This window comes from Chenopodium album, chromosome 10 (assembly GCF_948465745.1).
Source record: "Chenopodium album chromosome 10, dcCheAlbu1.1, whole genome shotgun sequence".
Lineage (NCBI taxonomy): Eukaryota > Viridiplantae > Streptophyta > Magnoliopsida > Caryophyllales > Amaranthaceae > Chenopodium > Chenopodium album.
Genome location: NC_137843.1, coordinates 39269884 through 39287900, shown reverse-complemented (window position 1 = coordinate 39287900; position 18017 = coordinate 39269884). Strand labels below are relative to the sequence as shown.

The following is an 18017-nucleotide window of genomic DNA, read 5'->3' as shown; positions in this document are numbered from 1 at the left end:
CAATCTTCTGTTGTTTTGTGACCATTTTCCGCAAGCCAGGGAACATACTCGGAGATAACTCCGCTTGTAGCCATCTCCCGTTTTCATGACAATTCTCCACAAGCTAGGGAACATCATCAAAGGCAACTCTGCTTGTAGTCATCTTCAGTTGTTTTTGACAACCCTCCACATCTTAGGGAACATCGTCAAAGATCATTCTGCTTGTAACGATCCTTAGTTTTGTTGTTGTGACAATCTTCCACATCCTAGGGAACATTGTCAAAGATCTGCTGCTGCTACATCACGAGCTATTTTCTTGAATCAAGGTGACAACCTTCACAATCATAGCGAATGTCGTCGAAGACCGCCTCATCATGAACCTTTCTTCTCAAATCTGGGTGACGACTTCCACAATCATAGAGAACGTCGTCAAAGACCGCTCATCTTGTGCCATCTTCTAAATTCTGGGTGACAACTTCCACAATCTTAGCGAAAGCCGTCGAAGTTTGCCTATCTCGTGCTATCTTCTCAATTTTGGGTGACAACTTCCACAATCTTAGTGAAAGCTATCGACGATCGCCCATCTCGTGCCATCTTCTCAAATCAAATGATAACCTCCTCAATCATGGCGAAAGTTATCGAAGACCGCTTCATCTCGAACCGCCCTTCTCAAATCGAAGCGAGAGACCCTTTAATCTTAGAGCCTCCTGTCGAAGGCTTCTTCCTCTTGAGCCTTCAAATCTTCTTGTCTTTACCCCTAGAAGTAATTGACCTTTCTATATTTGGAAAATTCATCTTAAGAACCATATCTAAGATTCTTAAAGTCTTCAAATTGATTTGTAGAAATCTTCCATTTAGGAATTCTTTGTGATTATAATCAATTACTAATCAATTTTCAAATCTGCTTCATTTGATCGTCATCAGGCCGATCATCAATCAAGTTGTAATCGAGCTGACTACTAATAAAAAGTGTTTATTCAATATGTAATCAAAGTATGATCGTCATCAGGCCGATCAATCAAGACTGCAATCGAGCCGATTACCAATCAAATATCTATCAATTATTCAAATGCTCATCAAAAGGCTCAAATGGATTAGTCATGGATCGACCAATCCAAATTGGAGACCATCGAAGGCTGACGCGGGCGAATCAGAGCCATCGCGCAGTGACAGGTATATCGCGCAGCGACATGTATATTGTGCCGCGTTAGGAAGCTTCGTGCTGCGCCAAGGTGCATCGTGCTGCGTTGGAGTTCATCGTGCTGCGTTGTTTATTTTGCAATGTGCTTGAATCCTAGTCAGATATTTTTCAGCTCGTTCAGCTTTGGACTTAGTGTACATGCATCTATATTTTGGATTATAGGACTTTGCCCATGTTTTTCTTAAGGTTGACCTAAGGCTTGGTGTTATTCAACTCATTGTGTGAACTCGACTTAATGTGTTTTGACACATACGACTCAACATGACTCAAGGTGCAAGACTCCACTCGATGTGATATGACATGACATGACTTAATGTACATGCCTCGTGTGTGCATTGTATTGTGATTGTGCTCGTGCGACTCGAAATGCAGAAAAGCACAAATTTTCCATCATTTTTATGGAGGGTACCTACTTTCTCCCGAAAAAGAAAGACGCGAAGAAGAAGTAAAAAATGTTTGAGAGTGCATGTTGAATGAGTTTAGTCAAATGTATGTGCTGATGTTATACTACTAGAATTTAAATATTTAACAACAATTCAATAACGACGAAAACATAATCTTGTCGTTAAAAGCACTATTTTTCTAGTTTGCAACGTGAATATAAAATGTTTCTCGTAAATTGTCTGTCAAATGTTAAGACAATATTTTATGCCCGTCGTTAATGTTTAAAAAATAAAATGAAATAAAATAATAAAACATAGTTCTGTCGTTAATAGGAGTAAACACATATATACGCGGGATGAAAATTTCACCTAGCGCTAAAAGAAATCACTCTTCCCGCTGGCCTTAATTATTCTGTACACTAAAACCCACAATTTTTTTCTACTCTCAAATCAATAATTCTCCAATTCTCAATCCGTGGTTCTTAATTCTTGTAGTTAGGGCTTGAAATTTCTCCAAATCAGTGAATTCGTAAGGAATATTTCAGAATTCTGGTATGTTAATGTCTTCTTTCAAATCAATAATTCTAATTTAGGGTTATGAATAAATTGTTGATAATCTAAAATTTTTGCTTTGGTTCATTATTAATTATAGTTATATGTATAATCCGAATTATAGATTTCATTGAATTACTTTTGTTTTGTTTTTCAGTTAGTTTCAATTTTTCGTTTAATTGTCTTTATATAGATTAATTAATTCTCAATCTGATGTGATTTGGGTGTGTTAATGGATTCATCTTGTTTAGCTATTTGATCTTATATATTCACTCTGTTTTTTTTTTTTTTTTTTAATTTCCATTTCTTCAAATTTTCGATTTCTTGATTATTAGATGCATGTATATGATTTTCTTTTAATTTTTTCTTCAGTTCGTTTTTATTTATTTATTTTTTTTTCTTTATTCATTTTTTTTTTTTTTTGAAAACAATCAGTTCGTTTTTAATAATTAACACTGTGTTGGGTTTTATTCAATTATCTTACTGCTGTAAAGATTTTAAAGGATTTATTATATGTCACTGAGTTTTTTTTTAAGGGACTTAACAATTTCTGGGTTTTTTCTTTCAAATTTTTAGCACTGAGTTTTTGGTTTTATTTGGTTACAGGTGGTGCTTCTTGTAACAATTCCGACTCATCCTCCTCTTCTAATCTTTTGGGTTCTCTGGCCAACGCCCTTATTATTGGCTCATCCTCCAAAACACAGGTCTTTTGTTTTCCCCTAAATCTTTCCCTTAATTCTGGTATCCCTCTGGTATACGAGTATTATTTTATTATTATTGTGCGTACAAAAAGGGTAAAATTTTAGTCAATGATTTCTATTGCATGCGTTAGAGCTAGGACTTATTATCTACATCTTTGCCTGATTAATTCTATATATTTTACCATGACATCACCTTTGATTCTTCACCCACTCAGCTTTTCTTATCAGTTCATGTATATTTTGTGTTACCTTGGCATCAAACTAATATAAATTTAAGAGTAGTTTTAGAAATAAATGAATGGGAAATAGCATTATGTACAACTGTGATGCTTACACTTATTTGGTGGATTTGTGGCTGCAATGCATATTGATAATTGGAGTTACTTTGATATTGTATAACCCTTTTAGCTAAAGCCACATCATGTTAAGCATTAAAAACTTTGAAATGGATATGATTCATATAACAAATCTGCCAGACATGAACTTTTGTCCTTATTAGCATGGATTTATATAAATTATAAAGGTTTCCATTTTATATGATTTGAGCTTCCTTTTACATGAATATAAATGGAAATGATGACTTTTTTTGTGAGTGCAAAGCTATTTCCAGCTAGATATTAATTAAAATCTCAAGGAATTTAATTGAATTGTATTAATCTTTTTTTGGATTTATAAATTAAGCTATTAACTGAATAATTGTGGTAGGATTCAACGTATTGTTTTTTCCTTGATTGACAATTATTAGTTGTTGTATAAAATATTTAAATCATTAATGACCTATAAAATTGCAATATAATAACCTGAAACAATGATTTTATTCTTATTTTATTTCTTTATTTTTTATTTTTTTTTTTGGTTTATAGAAATGACTCCTAGTAAAGATTGGATGACCATTGAAGATTATGTTAATGACCCATTATATGTGGAGGGGGTAGATAGTTTTTTAGACTATGCGTTTAAAAAATTAAAAACTACAACAATACGTTGTCCTTGTTGTCAATGTATGAATGGAGAGTCTGGTAATCTTGAAAAAGTAAGAGAACATCTACAAGTTTTTGGAGTAGTTAAAAGGTATACCTTTTGGTATCATCATGGAGAGGGGTTAGATGAGCCTCAACTTGAATCTGATGAGGATGATGGGATAGATCATGAAAACCAAGATGAGCTACATAATATCTTGCGGGATTTCTATCTAGATGGTAGTTCCCCTATTGATGTCAACGATGTTAAGGAGCCAAATGCTGACACTAAGAAATTTTATAGCTTGTTGAAAGATTCGCAAGATCTCGTTTATGAAGGTTGCAAGAGTTCTAGAATGTCTGCACTCTTAAAACTCCTTCATATCAAAACTCTTGGTCGTTAGAGTAATGAATCATTTACCATGCTATTAGATTTCCTTAAGAAAGAGCTTTTGCCCGAAAAATTAAATTTGCCCGATTCTTATTAAGAGTCAAAGAAGATCATAAAAGATTTGGGGCTTTTTTATGAGAAAATTGATGCTTGTATCAAAGACTGTATGTTACATTGGAAGGATGGTGCAATTGGATGCATGCAATGTGTGTGGTGCTTTAAGATGGAAAAGTAACAAACACAACGGTGAGGACAAATGCAAGAAAAATGGCAAGAAAATACCTCAGAAAACCCTTCGATACTTTCCTCTAAAACCTAGGCTTCAAAGATTATTCATGTGCTCAAAAACTGCTTCTTTGATGACTTGGCATCATGGTAAAATGAAGAAAAATGGTACGATGAGACACCCTGTTGATGGAGCTGCTTAGGATTCATTTGATAAAGAATTTCCCGATATTGCAGTGGATCCTAGAAATGTTAGGTTAGGGCTCTCTAATGATGGTTTTCAACCCTTTGCAAATTCAAAAACATCATATAGTATTTGGCCATTGGTTCTTATTCCCTATAACTTGCCCCCCGAACTTTGTATGAAGCAGTCTAATATGATTCTATCAATGCTTATTCCTGGCCCTTTTAGGGCCAAGCCTGGTAATGCAATTAACATATATTTGCAACCTTTGATCGAGGAATTGAATGACTTATAGGCCACTGGGGTAAATACTTTTGATGCAACAACTCAACATCATTTTCAACTACGTACAGCTTTGATGTGGACCATTAATGATTTTCAAGCATATGCAATGTTATTAGGTTGGATTACTAAGGGCTATTTAGCATGTCCTTGTTGTCTTAAAGAAACGCGATCAAAGAGGTTATCTCATGGAGGCAAGGAATGCTATATGGGCCATCAAGTGTATTTGCCAAAGAATCATAGATGGCGAAAGGATAAGGCTTCATTTGGTGGAACAGTGGAGCGCGATTTACGTCCAGAACCTTGTTCGATAGATGAAATTCTTCAACAACTTGTGGATCTCGAGAGTATCATATTGTCTAATGATCCACAAGTGAAGACAAAAATATCTCATGAGCTTAGGGGGGACAATTGAAATTAAAAAAAAAAAGTATTTTCTTTAAGCTTCCTTACCGGAGGGTGCATCAATTACGACATAATCTGGATGTGATGCATATTGAAAAAAACATTTGTGAAAGCATTATAGGGACAATAATGAATGTGAAAGGAAAGACAAAAGACACTAATAAATCTCGTCATGACTTAGAAGAAATGGGATTGAGGCCAACATTACATCTAATCAAAGAAGGGGACAAGTGGAAGATGCCTCCAGCCCCTTTTACCTTTTCTTCTGCAGAGAAGCACACTTTCTGCAATTTTTTGAAAGAATTAAACGTTTCAGATGGTTTTTCATCTAATATATCCTATTGTGTCAACTCTAAGGAGGCCAAACTCTTAGGGTTGAAGAGTCATGATTACCATGTTATACTCGAACATCTTCTTTCTATAGCAATGCGTGGCCTACTAACTCCACTTGTACGCAAAGCACTAATTGAGTTGTCAAGGTATTTTACTATTTTATGTGCTAAAGTAATCAATGTGGAAGAGTTGAAATAACTAGAGTCTCAAATTCCTATCACCCTTTGCAAATTAGAAGAGGTGTTTCCTCCTTCTTTCTTTGATGTGATGATACATTGACTTGTTCACTTAGCTAGTGAAGCTAGAGTTGGGGGTGCTATTCAATTCAGATGGATGTATGTATCCTATTGAGTAGTATATGTACAAGCTCAAGTCATACATAAGAAATAGGGCTCGTCCAGAGGCTTCAATTGCAGAGGGCTATTTAGCAAATGAGTGCATGACTCTTTGCTCAAGGTACATGCAGAATATTGAAACTAGATTTAATCCTTGAGCAAAATTATGAAAATTCAAATGGTGATGGAGGCCTTGCCTATATTTAGTCATCTTAGTCGAGGCTTAGGAGCTCCAAATGTCATCGATGTTCCAAAGTCTGAGTTAGATCAAGCTCATAATTATATTTTGAAAAAATTATGATGAGGTTCAACCATTCCTTGAGTAAGACTCTTAGCCTCCACTAAGTTTTTTTTATTTTTTTTCCACCGCTATAGTTTCATCAACTTTTTTTTTTCCTTTTTTTTTGGTAGAGAATATTCTCAAGCCTATCCAATTAATGGAATATCTGAAGAGAAATGGACTAAGAATTTTAAAATGTGGCTTAAAGATGAAGTAAGCCTTTTAATTTTCATCAAATAATAAGATAATTGATATTTAAGTTCGCCGTTAATACATAATCTTTTTTTTTTGTACTTTCTGGTAGGTTGCTCGGTTATATGTGAATAATAAGAGCAAGGGAATGGAAAATCTCCTTTCATTATCACGTGGGCCAACACAATATGTAACCTCTTTTAGAGGTTATACTGTGAATGGGTATAGATTTCACATACAAAATCGTAAGAAGACTTTGAGAACACAAAATAGTGGAGTGGTTGTGATTGGAAACACTAGAGAAGAAGATGATAACACATATTATTATGGAGTAGTAACAGATATAATTGAGATGCAATATCTTGGAGGAAATCGAGTAGTGTTATTTCGTTGTAAATGGTGGGACGTATTTGATAAGGTTAGAGGAGTAAAAGAAGACGAATATGGAATTGTTAGTGTTATTGCAATAAGCAATTAAAGACTAATAAACCATTAATCTTAGCTAGCCAAGCAAGACAAGCTTTTTATGCCATTGACAATGCTAACAAAGGTTGGTATATCGTGTCAAAGACTCAACCTCGCAACTTATCAAGTGAGGAGGATAATAATTTTGAGGAAGGTGATTCATATCAGCAGGGTGAATTTTAAAGCCTACATATGTTGCAACTTCGTCAACTATTGCAAGTGCTGAAATTTGTAGAAGTCAGATGGGTATAGATCCAATTTTTATGAGTGAGATTTCCAAAAAAGGAGGGGATGAAGTACCTCTAAAGAGGAGAAGAGAAGAATAATTTGTCAATTATCTTTTTTCACATTGTTTTTATTTATTTCTAGAAGAAAAATACGCCCATGTTTGAGGTTTAGTTTTCTCATCAATAGCTTTAATGTTATCTTCTCCTACTGACATTTAAATGGCAATGGTGTAGTTCACTCTTATTGTACTTGATGCGTAGTGCTTGATTTTAATAATATTTTCCTACAGCCAATGTTGGATGAGAAAAACTTTTAACAAAGGGGGGTTGCACATTTCCCAAGTCAAAACTTTTAAGGGTGTAAAACATGAGTTAATTGCATGTGATTAAGTTTTAAAAAGGAGGGAAGTAAAAGGGACCACTTTTTTTTTCAAAGCCTTCACATGGGCTGATTTTGGGAGGGTGTACTTTTCCCTCCCAAATTTTCACCAAAATTTAAACATTTAGTTTTCCACCACCAATTTTTTCCCTCCACTTACTTTTTCCCAAGCAAATGTGGGTATAAAATGTTCACAACACACAGCAATTCATAAATTCATTACATCACTATTTTCATCTACCTCCTAATGAATACATTTCACCATAAATATCTAAAAGTTAGCACTAAAAAAGTTCAAAACCTACCATAATTACACACAACCTACATCCATAAATCTAATTAGTGCTAAATTAGGGGTAGCATCTTTATTTTGAAATCTTCCAAAAGCTAGTTCAGTTCGAGTTGTCCAAAAAGTTGCATCCTCCACTTCATCATCATCCCAAGACCTGGGTCAGAACAAGGTGGTAGTATCTGTCAATGGATATTGATATGGAAGAATTTTTTTTCAATAGATTAGTTACTAGGTGAAGAACAACAAGCTATATCCACTGATTCATCACTGTCAAGTACTGATTCAGAGGATGAATATGCTGCAGAATGGGCATACTCTCAGATTTTACAGAATCAGCAAACAATCCAGCAAGGAGAAGAGGAGAGACCTCACCATTGAACAGAAAAGGCAAATCGTGGATGCCATTCTGTTAAAGATGCAAGGAGGTGATCTGCCAAGGGGTTTTTTATCACAACAAGCAAGACAATTCGACATTCATAGATCAACAATGTCTAGGTTATATGCAGACATTAAGAAGCAAATGGCCTAGGGGAATGTCATTGATGTTAGGTTAAAAAAACTGGGCAGGACTGGTCCAAAACCCAAAGAGTACTCTGATGAATGGTTGCAATCTGTCCCATTATACAAGAGAACAACAGAGAGAAGTTATGCAGGAGCACTGAAACATTCAACAATTCACAGATTAAGGAAGAAAGGAAGACTAAGGACACACACAAGCACAAACCATCCTGCATTGACATCCAACCATAAAGTGGCAAGGTTGAAGTGGGTTTTAAGTCACATAAACCCAATTCCAACTCAAGGGGACCCAAAGTTTGTTGACATGCAAGAAGTAATTCACATTGATGAGAAATGGTTCTACTTGAACCCTGAAACCAGAAAATTCTATCTCCTTCCAAAAGAGGAAGATCCCTACAGGTGTCAACAATCAAAGAGGTTTAAGGTCAAGGCCATGTTCATGGCAATGATAGGCAAACCAATTTAGGACTCTACTGCATGATGGAAAGTATGGTATATTTTCAGTTGTCAAAAAACAGATGGCAAAGAAAAGAGCAAAAACAGAGAAGCTGGAATATTGGAGACTAAGGCTGTATAGAATGTCAACAAAGATGCTGTCAGAGAAATGCTAATGGAACACATCATCCCAGCAATACATCAACAATGGCCACAGAATGTCCCCAAAAATGTCAAAATACAATGGGACAATGCAAGGCCTCATCAAATTCCCAAAGATGAGGAATTCATTGCTGCATGTCATGCAAATGGTTTCAATATTGAAATGGTGTATCAACCAGCACAGTCTCCTGACTTGAATGTGTTAGACCTAGGGTTGTTCAAAGTCATTCAATCCCTACAATACCAAGCCTTCCCCACAACTTTAGATGACTTAATCAAAGAGGTCATCCATGCATACAATGCATTTGAGGCTAAGGCCAACAAGTATATATGGCTAACACTATAGTCAGTCATGATAAAGGTGCTGGAAAAACAGGGAGGCAACAACTTCTCCCCACCTCATATGTAGAAGAAGAAGCTGGACAGATTAGGTGTACTTCCTAAACACCTACATGTTCCTAGGGAGCTGATACATCAAGCTATGACTTATCTAGACACCATGTTCATCCCAACAACACATGCAGTAGAGGAAGAACCACACATGGAAATAGATGCTTACTGAAGAAATAGCAATGCAAGGAGCCTAACAAGTATATATGACTGCCACACATAACCTTCAAAGTATTTTACTGACTCTGGTAAGAAGTATTGTGTGTTATTATAATGTGACGTTGTGTTGTAGTTATATACTTAATGCTTAGGTTATGTGTATTTTGATCAATCAAATTCAACACATGTAAGGCAGTCATGTAATGTTAGGGGCTTCTTATTTTGAAATCATGGGTGTACTGGTTAACCTTTTGGTATTATCATATGAATGTTTTTTTTTGTAAAGAACAATGATTGATGTACCATCAGCAAGGGTATGCATATATCAAACAGTTGCTTCATGTAGTTACCTCAACACCAAGGCCATATGGCCATTGATGGAGCAAATCTACCACTAGCATCTATTATTCAAAAGAGTCCCTTCATCATATGACTTAATCAACTAGGGCATAGTCACTGAAAACCTATGGAGGGACACACTCACACAGCTAATCAAAAGAGTCCAGAAATTAAGGGTCAATGGGGTTTGCAAACCAAGCATATAAACATAGGATAGGACTCATAATAGCATAATAGCATAAGGCAACAGAATACTAACATGCCATTTAGAATCAATAGGGAATCATAACAGCATAAGGCAACAGAATGAGCACAATCACCTTAAGTAGGTGGGACTCAGTGACACAGCTTACCAAAACAAAGAAATACCATCACTCATGAAGGGGGGTTGCATACCAAACAGGAAAACAGAGTTTTCTCTCATTAAGCAGTCATTGAGAACATGGTAGGGACTCATAATAGCATAAGACAACAGACAAAACACATTCACCAACACAAAAAAAAAATCCCTCATCACTCATCAACATAACAATCCCCTGGCCATTGTCAAACCAACATAAAAGGCAGCAAGGAACAACCAACATCATTAAAATGATCAACCAACCAACACAGAGAATACCATAAGCCAAAAAAACACATCAATGATACAGGGACTCTTAAGGCAAGGATAACAGCAACAAGTGAACAAGTACAAAAGCAAATAAACATGATTTAGGGAGAAGAAAGGTTATACGCTGCAGGGTTAATTGTCAGTGAACCAGGGTGCATATCCCTCAGAAAATCCATGTAATCTTCATCAGAGAGAAGCTCCGGATCAACAGGCAACCTAGATCTCACCCTTTTCATCCCTGACAAGGACCCTTTATTCTGCTGTTTGGCAGTAAGGGACTCACCTTCTTCAACCACCGCCTTAGAGCGAGAACCAGAAGACATCCCAGTTCCAACAGCGCTAACCTTCCCAGAATTTAAGGACTCTTTCAGGGCCCCTTTGGCACACCAGCAGCGTCCCCCTTCCCACTTCTGTCGCCGTCACTCTCCCCTTCCAGAATAGGATACTTAGGGTTTTTTCCAGCCAAATCTGACTGGACCTCACTTTCATCATCTGAAGAGACATCAAGTTTTGCACCACGACGAACCCAACAAGAGAGCGGCCTCATCCTAGCGCGGCGCAAGGGTTTGATCTTCCCAGATCCCCTCTCACAGATGTATTGAGTCGCACTTGGAGGGAGGTCGTCCTTGGGTGTTTCAGGTGGAAGATTCCCATAGCAAAACAACGAAGCATCGGTTTTTTCAGAGGTACTCATATTATGATGAAGGAAATAGGACAGATCTAGAAAGGGAGTAAGGTGAAAAGTTTGGAAGAGGGAGGAAGCGACGATTCAGAGAAGAAGAGCTAGAGTTCCAAAAGAAGAAGAGAGAGAAACCCTTGCTTTTAAAGGGAGAGGAGAAAGACGAGGAAGCCATGGAGTAAATGCAGGTTGGTGGAGAAACTGGACATGGCATTGAATGGAGTGGTTGGGAAGATGAACAATTTTGTTCATGTATCTGATGCATAAATATAGAGGGGAGAGAAAATGGTGATGATTTTTTTGGTGGGAATGATTATCAGTTGATGATAATTTAACAATTTCATTACAATTAGATTAGGGTGATTTATCAAATTAATGATACAAAAGTATGGATAATATGGTAATTTTACCTTAAAAAATTTACTAAATAAGGAAAAAAAAAACTTGTTGCAAGAAATGTGAACCACCCAAATATGGCAAATGGTGCAAGAAATAAGAAACGGAGGGAGTATTAATTATCATAATTAATCAGGTTAACTTAATTTCAGAGGAATTAATATTGCTGCAGTGAGTCTTTCTCTCTATAAACATCAACTTTTACATATGATAGGGTCGTAAAAGTACATTATTTTATTTATTAGAATCTTCATTTTATATTGACTTTTAATGATTTAAATGTTTATTAAGCAATTTTTCTTCCCGAGACACGAGTTACTACTATTTGATCTATTTGTTTATGGGAAGGAAGATTACGGTATCAAAATGCATTTTACCAAGCTCGGAAAAAAAAAAAAGCAAAGCTTACAAGACCAAGTGAAGTCACATACTTTAAGCCCAATAGTCACATGGATCCTGAAATATATCAACTTGACCCTCAGCCAAAACAAAAATAATAAAACATAAAGAAAAATAAAGGAGCTGCTACTCATTGTTCTTGCGGGTAAAACACAAAGTTCTCCACCAACTTTCGAGGGTACCAAACTGTCAAGAAAGAGATGCTAAAGATGAAATTGGATAATTATTGGAGCGAAAAACTCGAATTTGCTGGGGATCGAAGACTCCTATGGATATATATGGGGATGCCGAATTGGGGGGATGAGGAGAGTTTAATTTTTGGGGGCTTTCTTCTGGGCAATTTCGGGAGCTAGGTTGAGGAAAAAATTGAAGAATTCAGCTGAAATTTGGGGGGATATCTAGCAACGGACAGGAGGCGGGAGCATCTTGAAGCAGTGGAGTTCGTTTCATCTTCTCTTGTAATCATCAAATTGAGTTTGGTATTACATTAGTTAAATGTCTTCTTTTACTCTTTATTTAATATTGGATTTATTTGATTTCGATAGTCATTTGGTTAGAATATTGGATTACTTTTTATTATTATGTTCAACATTATCAGTTTATTTCAATTGATTGGGTGGTGATTGTTGGCACTTTGTTCACTTAATTTTGTTATCTTATTCATTATATATCAGTTCATGGTTTAATTAGCTAGTTTAATTATTATTAGTATGCAACTTAACTTTGGAATTCTCAATATTTGTATTATTTTGAGCTTTAACATGTCAGGCTAGTTTTAATAAGGGTAGGGAGATATATTATGCATTGGACTATTGTATTGTGAGAATAGATTTGTTGTAATTATTGGGTATTATGCTTATGTCTTGATTGGATTGATAATTTGGTTTATTGATATGAATTGGTTGAATTATATTTTAGACCGGTCATCTTTAATATAATCTACAAGTTTGATTGCTAGGATTTTAACTTGTGGTACATAATTGTCCTTGTTAGTTTCCCTTGGTAGCAATTAGGAGTTTAATAGGTGACTAAAGCTTGTTATAATGCCTAAGATTATCAACCCTTTGAGTTGCACGAATTCGAGCTTGTGAGGTTTGTGGCTTAAGTTAACTACTTCCTCGTTTTCAATGCTGCTAATTAATCGAGTCTAGAGAGCTTGTTCTAGATTATTAATTAGTTAGACAAAACTCCAAGAGCTTGTTTGGTTTATTTGCAATTAAGGGAAGTTTTAAATGCTTGTTTGTGTCAATTGGTTGACATTAAGGTATAATATGATTTATATAATTCAATGATCAATTAATATTCCAATGCTATAATAATCTACCGATCCCTACTTCATTATCCTTGATTATATCATATTTTCATTTTGTTAATTTATTTCTCCGTACTTTATTTGTTATCTAGTTAGTAGTTTATTTATTAGATCATATCATTATTTCTTCAAAACAGGGGCTTCTAACTAACACAAGTAATAATTTGGTAATCTAATTCTATGTGGGATCGACCCTAGGTTACCCTACTACATTTTAGGAGGTTTTAGTTAGGTTTATTTTTGGTAGACACGCGACAGTCGTACCAACATACTATGCTATCACCTTTCATCATTAAGCTATGTTTAACTGTAAATAGTCCTAGGATGTGTTCATGTGAGTGGAAAGCTTCTGCACGTCTGTGATTGAGGCCAGTTTCAAGTAGCAGGAAACTGCTAATAGATGACTTATGCGTAATATAACAGATTTTCCACACTCAATTGTACTGCGCATCCAGAGTCCAGCTGACAGGTCTGGAGTTATGCTGTTAAGATTGTGAAAGTATTGGTAGCAGAGTATTGCCAATCCAATTATCCAATACATCTTTAGAAAATATGATATGAAAGAGCAGGAGAGTGAACATATTAGTATCTTACGGAGTAGTGATTGAGGTATCTCCAAACCTCAACAGAACATCATCTAGGCAGAATATGTATAATAATGCATTTTCTTAGAGTTATTAGTTTTGATATGTGTGATTCCTTTAGGATTCAAGACTTTTCAAGAACAAGGGACAGTTCCCTATTCAAGAAAGGGCATACTACCCTGCTAATACTTGAAGGTATCTCTGGTTTTTTTGTATTTTGGTACACACTGAGACTGAGTATTTTATTGTCAATAGTGACTCGCTTTAGTAGGTAATCACTAGTTAGGTCAAATGTCGGATAATGGTTAACACATTGTTTGGTACCTGTGGTAATAGGGTGGAAAGACTGGTTAAATTAAACAAATTGAGATGCAATCAAGAGAGCTCATGTTGTATCCCCAAAAGCCAATGGTGTACCACTCTTACTTGTTTTTAATAATATTATCATTGTTGTGCAAATCAGGTTATGCTAGACATGTATCAAAGTATGTCAGACATGTAAAGTTACAAGTGAAATAAATTTTCATGTGGAGTGCTATGCACGAGTAACACTAGAAATGCCTTGGTAGTCTTGTTTTTTTTTTATTATTTTCTTATTAGTATTTACTAATTTCCTATAGCATGACATGCTTGTTTTATTGATATCCTAGATAGAAATACTAAAGTAAATTGTTTGTTTAAATCTAATTTTAATCTTTTAATGTTAATTAACAGGAACATAATGGTTGTCCCTAATGGATCCACTCAGAGACCATCGATGCCAAGATCTAAAAGCGAGTATGTCCCACCTCTTATGCTCTCTAAAGGATGTGGAAAGGGGTTACCAGGTCTATATCCAAACAAAAGTAATGCTAAAGCTAATGTTGATGGAATAGGGGCTAGTACTGGCATTTTACACAGAAGTAAACATCCTTTAATCCGTTCTAGTAATGGTAGTGATTCTCTTTGTGTTAATAAAGGCCCTTTATCGTCAAATAAACGCCCTTTTAGTCATGTTAGAGCTCCAACCACTTCCCCTAAGGTTGATAGAAACGTAAGAGCTTCCTTTAATCCACTAGTTGTTAGGGTTTGGTGAGTCCGACTCACCGCGGAAACAAACCCAAAACCAAGACCGCACTCGCAATAAATAAAACCATAAACATAATTAACTTAATAACAAGATTAAGATAATAATTATACCTTTGACGCGTGCTTCACCCGACCTCGAGGGGCTCTTACCTCGAAAGCTAGCCTCGAAAATACGACGACCTCCAACGGAAGTCCACCCACAACTCGAACACCGACTAGGTCCAATGCCTTGGAGTTAGCAAGGCCCAACCGAAACCCGAGTAATTGAGTTCAAAAGTTTTCACAATGGTCATGCCTTTTTCAACTCTTGAGTTCAAAGGTTTTCACTACTAGTGATGCCTTTTTCAACTCTTACTCAAGTGATTTTTCCAATACCCCAACTTGGCTATTTATAGAGAAAATCATGAGTGTGAAAAGCTCTCCCATCAATGTGGGAGAATTTGATTTTTCCATTTTATTTTAAAGCTAAAATAAAATTAATAATCAAACTAGTAATAAATCAACAAGTGGCAAGCTCATATGAGAGGTTAGGTAAGGACCATTTGGAAGAGGGGGGGACCAAACTTGCTCCCCACTCCCTCTCCCAAAATCGGCCAACACAACACCTCACTACCCTCTCACCTTGCGCCACATGGCACCCACACTTGGGCACCAAGGCACCCAAGGTGGGCTGTCATGTGCTACGGCCCAGCAGGCTACGCCATAGCCCGCGCCACAGCCCAGCTATCCGCACTTGGAGATGCGGGCTGCTGCTTGTGGCTAGCAAGCCACGCACTCCGAGGTAGTATAATACATCAACTTAAAGTAACCTGAAATTAGCATCAACAATCCCATTTACAAAAAACATAAATATTAAGAATAGTATCTAACCAATTTGTCTAGTCAATTGCTAAACCAGCAAAGGAATACTTCTTAGCTCTTACTACAAACCAATTGACCACGTAGAATCTCACTAGATAATACTATACTAGATAATAAAGGGGCAAAATAAAATTGGTTCACAATCTTAAAATATGCAACATTACCAACAAAAAAAAAAAAAAAAAAAAAAAAAAAAAAAAAAAAAAAATTTATCAAAATTACTAAATGATTATGTGATAACTCTTTTTCCCATTAGCCTTAAGCACCGTGTCAAATGATCACTTTTGTAATTAGCCTAAAGCATAATAAAAAATTCCCATGGTGATTTTAGCAAGTTTCACATCTTTCTTAGACTTAGTAAATAAAGTGACAGTTATATACCTATCAAGTAGTATATATCTAATTCCCATAATGCTAAGATTAAGGTTGTCAAACAATTCTTATGATATGAATATTGACATAGGGGAGTAGCTAGCTTCCCTAAATCGATCTAATAAGAAAGTTAGCCGAAAATTGATGTAGTGATATAACTTTATATCATCAAGAGTTTTTAATTATTATATAATTCCATAATTTTGAATATTAATACTCAAGGAGACTGATTGAAAAACCAAAAAAAAAAAAAGGCGCAAATACAAAGCATATGCAGAGAAAAAGGAGCTTCTATGTAAAAAGGAGCTATACATTTATGAAAAGAAATGGATACTCAGGGGCGGACAATCAATATCCGGGAATTTCCTTTATAATATTACAAATAAAAATTTCTAGACCCTTCAATTTATCATTATTTGTACCGGTTCACAGATATTTCAGAGCAAACGTTTCTCTACAGAAAATCATTAGGAGAGCGGAGAGCCATGAGAGATATCCCAGTCACCCCATCCTCCTTTAGATAAAACTTCAGAGTAAAATTTTTATAAGTATATTACGAAGTATTTAGTCATTTATATCAATTGAGACGTGATATTTATAAGTGATTCCATAGTACGTAGTATCAGATTTCATCAGCTAAATGATATACAGAGAAAGGCCTACTCTTGATCTATATAAATGAGACTTTGGCAGGCTTGATATGATAACTTTCATTACAAAAATCTTGCACCACTATTTGCGTTTACATATCAGCCAATATAATCAGAAATAAAATCTTGTACAAGGATCATAAACATAAATTTGATTTCTCGGTTTTATTCATCTCTACTTCAAGATAAGTAGTCTTACTTAGCTTACTTCATTTGAAAAGTAAGGATAGCAAATCCATCAAGCATATATGCTTGTAGTGCGCTCATAACAAATTGGCAAAACTTTTTCTTTTACTAGTAATAAGTTAAATAAAATCTTGAGCAATTGTCAAATTCTAACATGAAACCCCTTAGTTCACCACCACCATCTACTGATCTAACCCTTCCAACCCCCCTTCCTTTTTTTCTTGGTGGTGTTATATATTCTACTAGCATTAGGTCCCCATTCACAACAAATTCATTCATGCGCATCTTCTATTGAGTGCTAAATCACTAGCTATATTTAAACAAATAGAGGAATTTGCACCACAATTAATTGAAATTGAGAATCTTCAATAATATCAATCAATAATCACAAGAGATATACATTTAATCATACCTTATTCGACTTCTCACAGGAATTAGCCCACCATGGCACCCACCCGTTGACAACCTCCCCAACAGCAACCTGCTCTTTTGTGTTTGAAACTTGATCTCACCACCTAACTGCTCAAAAGTTAAATCCCGAATAAATATGATACCCAACTTTGCAACTAGCAATTCAAGTAATAAAACCCATGTACTTCCATTAAACTATATTAACAAACAAAAGCATAAACCCTAAAATTTCATCTTTTTAGTTTTTTTTTTTTTTTTTTTTTTTTTTTTTTTTTTTTTTTTTTGCAGATAATCGCTTAATCATTAAAAAAACAAATTAAGTAGAGATTGAGAGTGTACCTTGATGATATTCTTTGATAATAGAGATTTGGAGCCCTGGAGGAGCTTCAAAGGAATGTCAGTGGAGAGAGAAAAATTAAGGGTGTGTGTGTAAAAATGGGCTAAGTTTGAATGTTTGATACGGTGGGAGGAAGACAGAAGAATACAAGTACTTTCTCAAAATTAAAAAAAAAAAAATTAAAAAAAAACCAAGAGCATTTAGTAGGTAACCTTGATAAAGCCCATTACCATTAATAAGGTCAATAAAGTCTGACTTATTATTTGTAACTGGCCTTTTTTATGCTCCTTACTATATAGTTAATCAGCTTACCATTGACCTACTATTTGTAACTGGCCTAGATTATGCCAGTTATTAATACTAATGTATTTGTAACCCGCATT

The 18017-nt window shown here is 35.5% G+C and overlaps 1 long non-coding RNA gene across 1 annotated transcript; it reads right to left on the bottom strand.

Moving 5' to 3' along the window:
• Positions 1-7564: 7564 nt before the first annotated feature.
• LOC145563921 (uncharacterized) lies at positions 7565-17774 on the bottom strand. The gene is made up of 3 exons (XR_014094682.1): positions 17637-17774; positions 17299-17405; positions 7565-7919 (listed from the first exon to the last, which is right to left on the bottom strand). It is a non-coding gene; the product is annotated as an uncharacterized LOC145563921 (long non-coding RNA).
• Between the last annotated feature and the right edge of the window lie 243 nt (positions 17775-18017).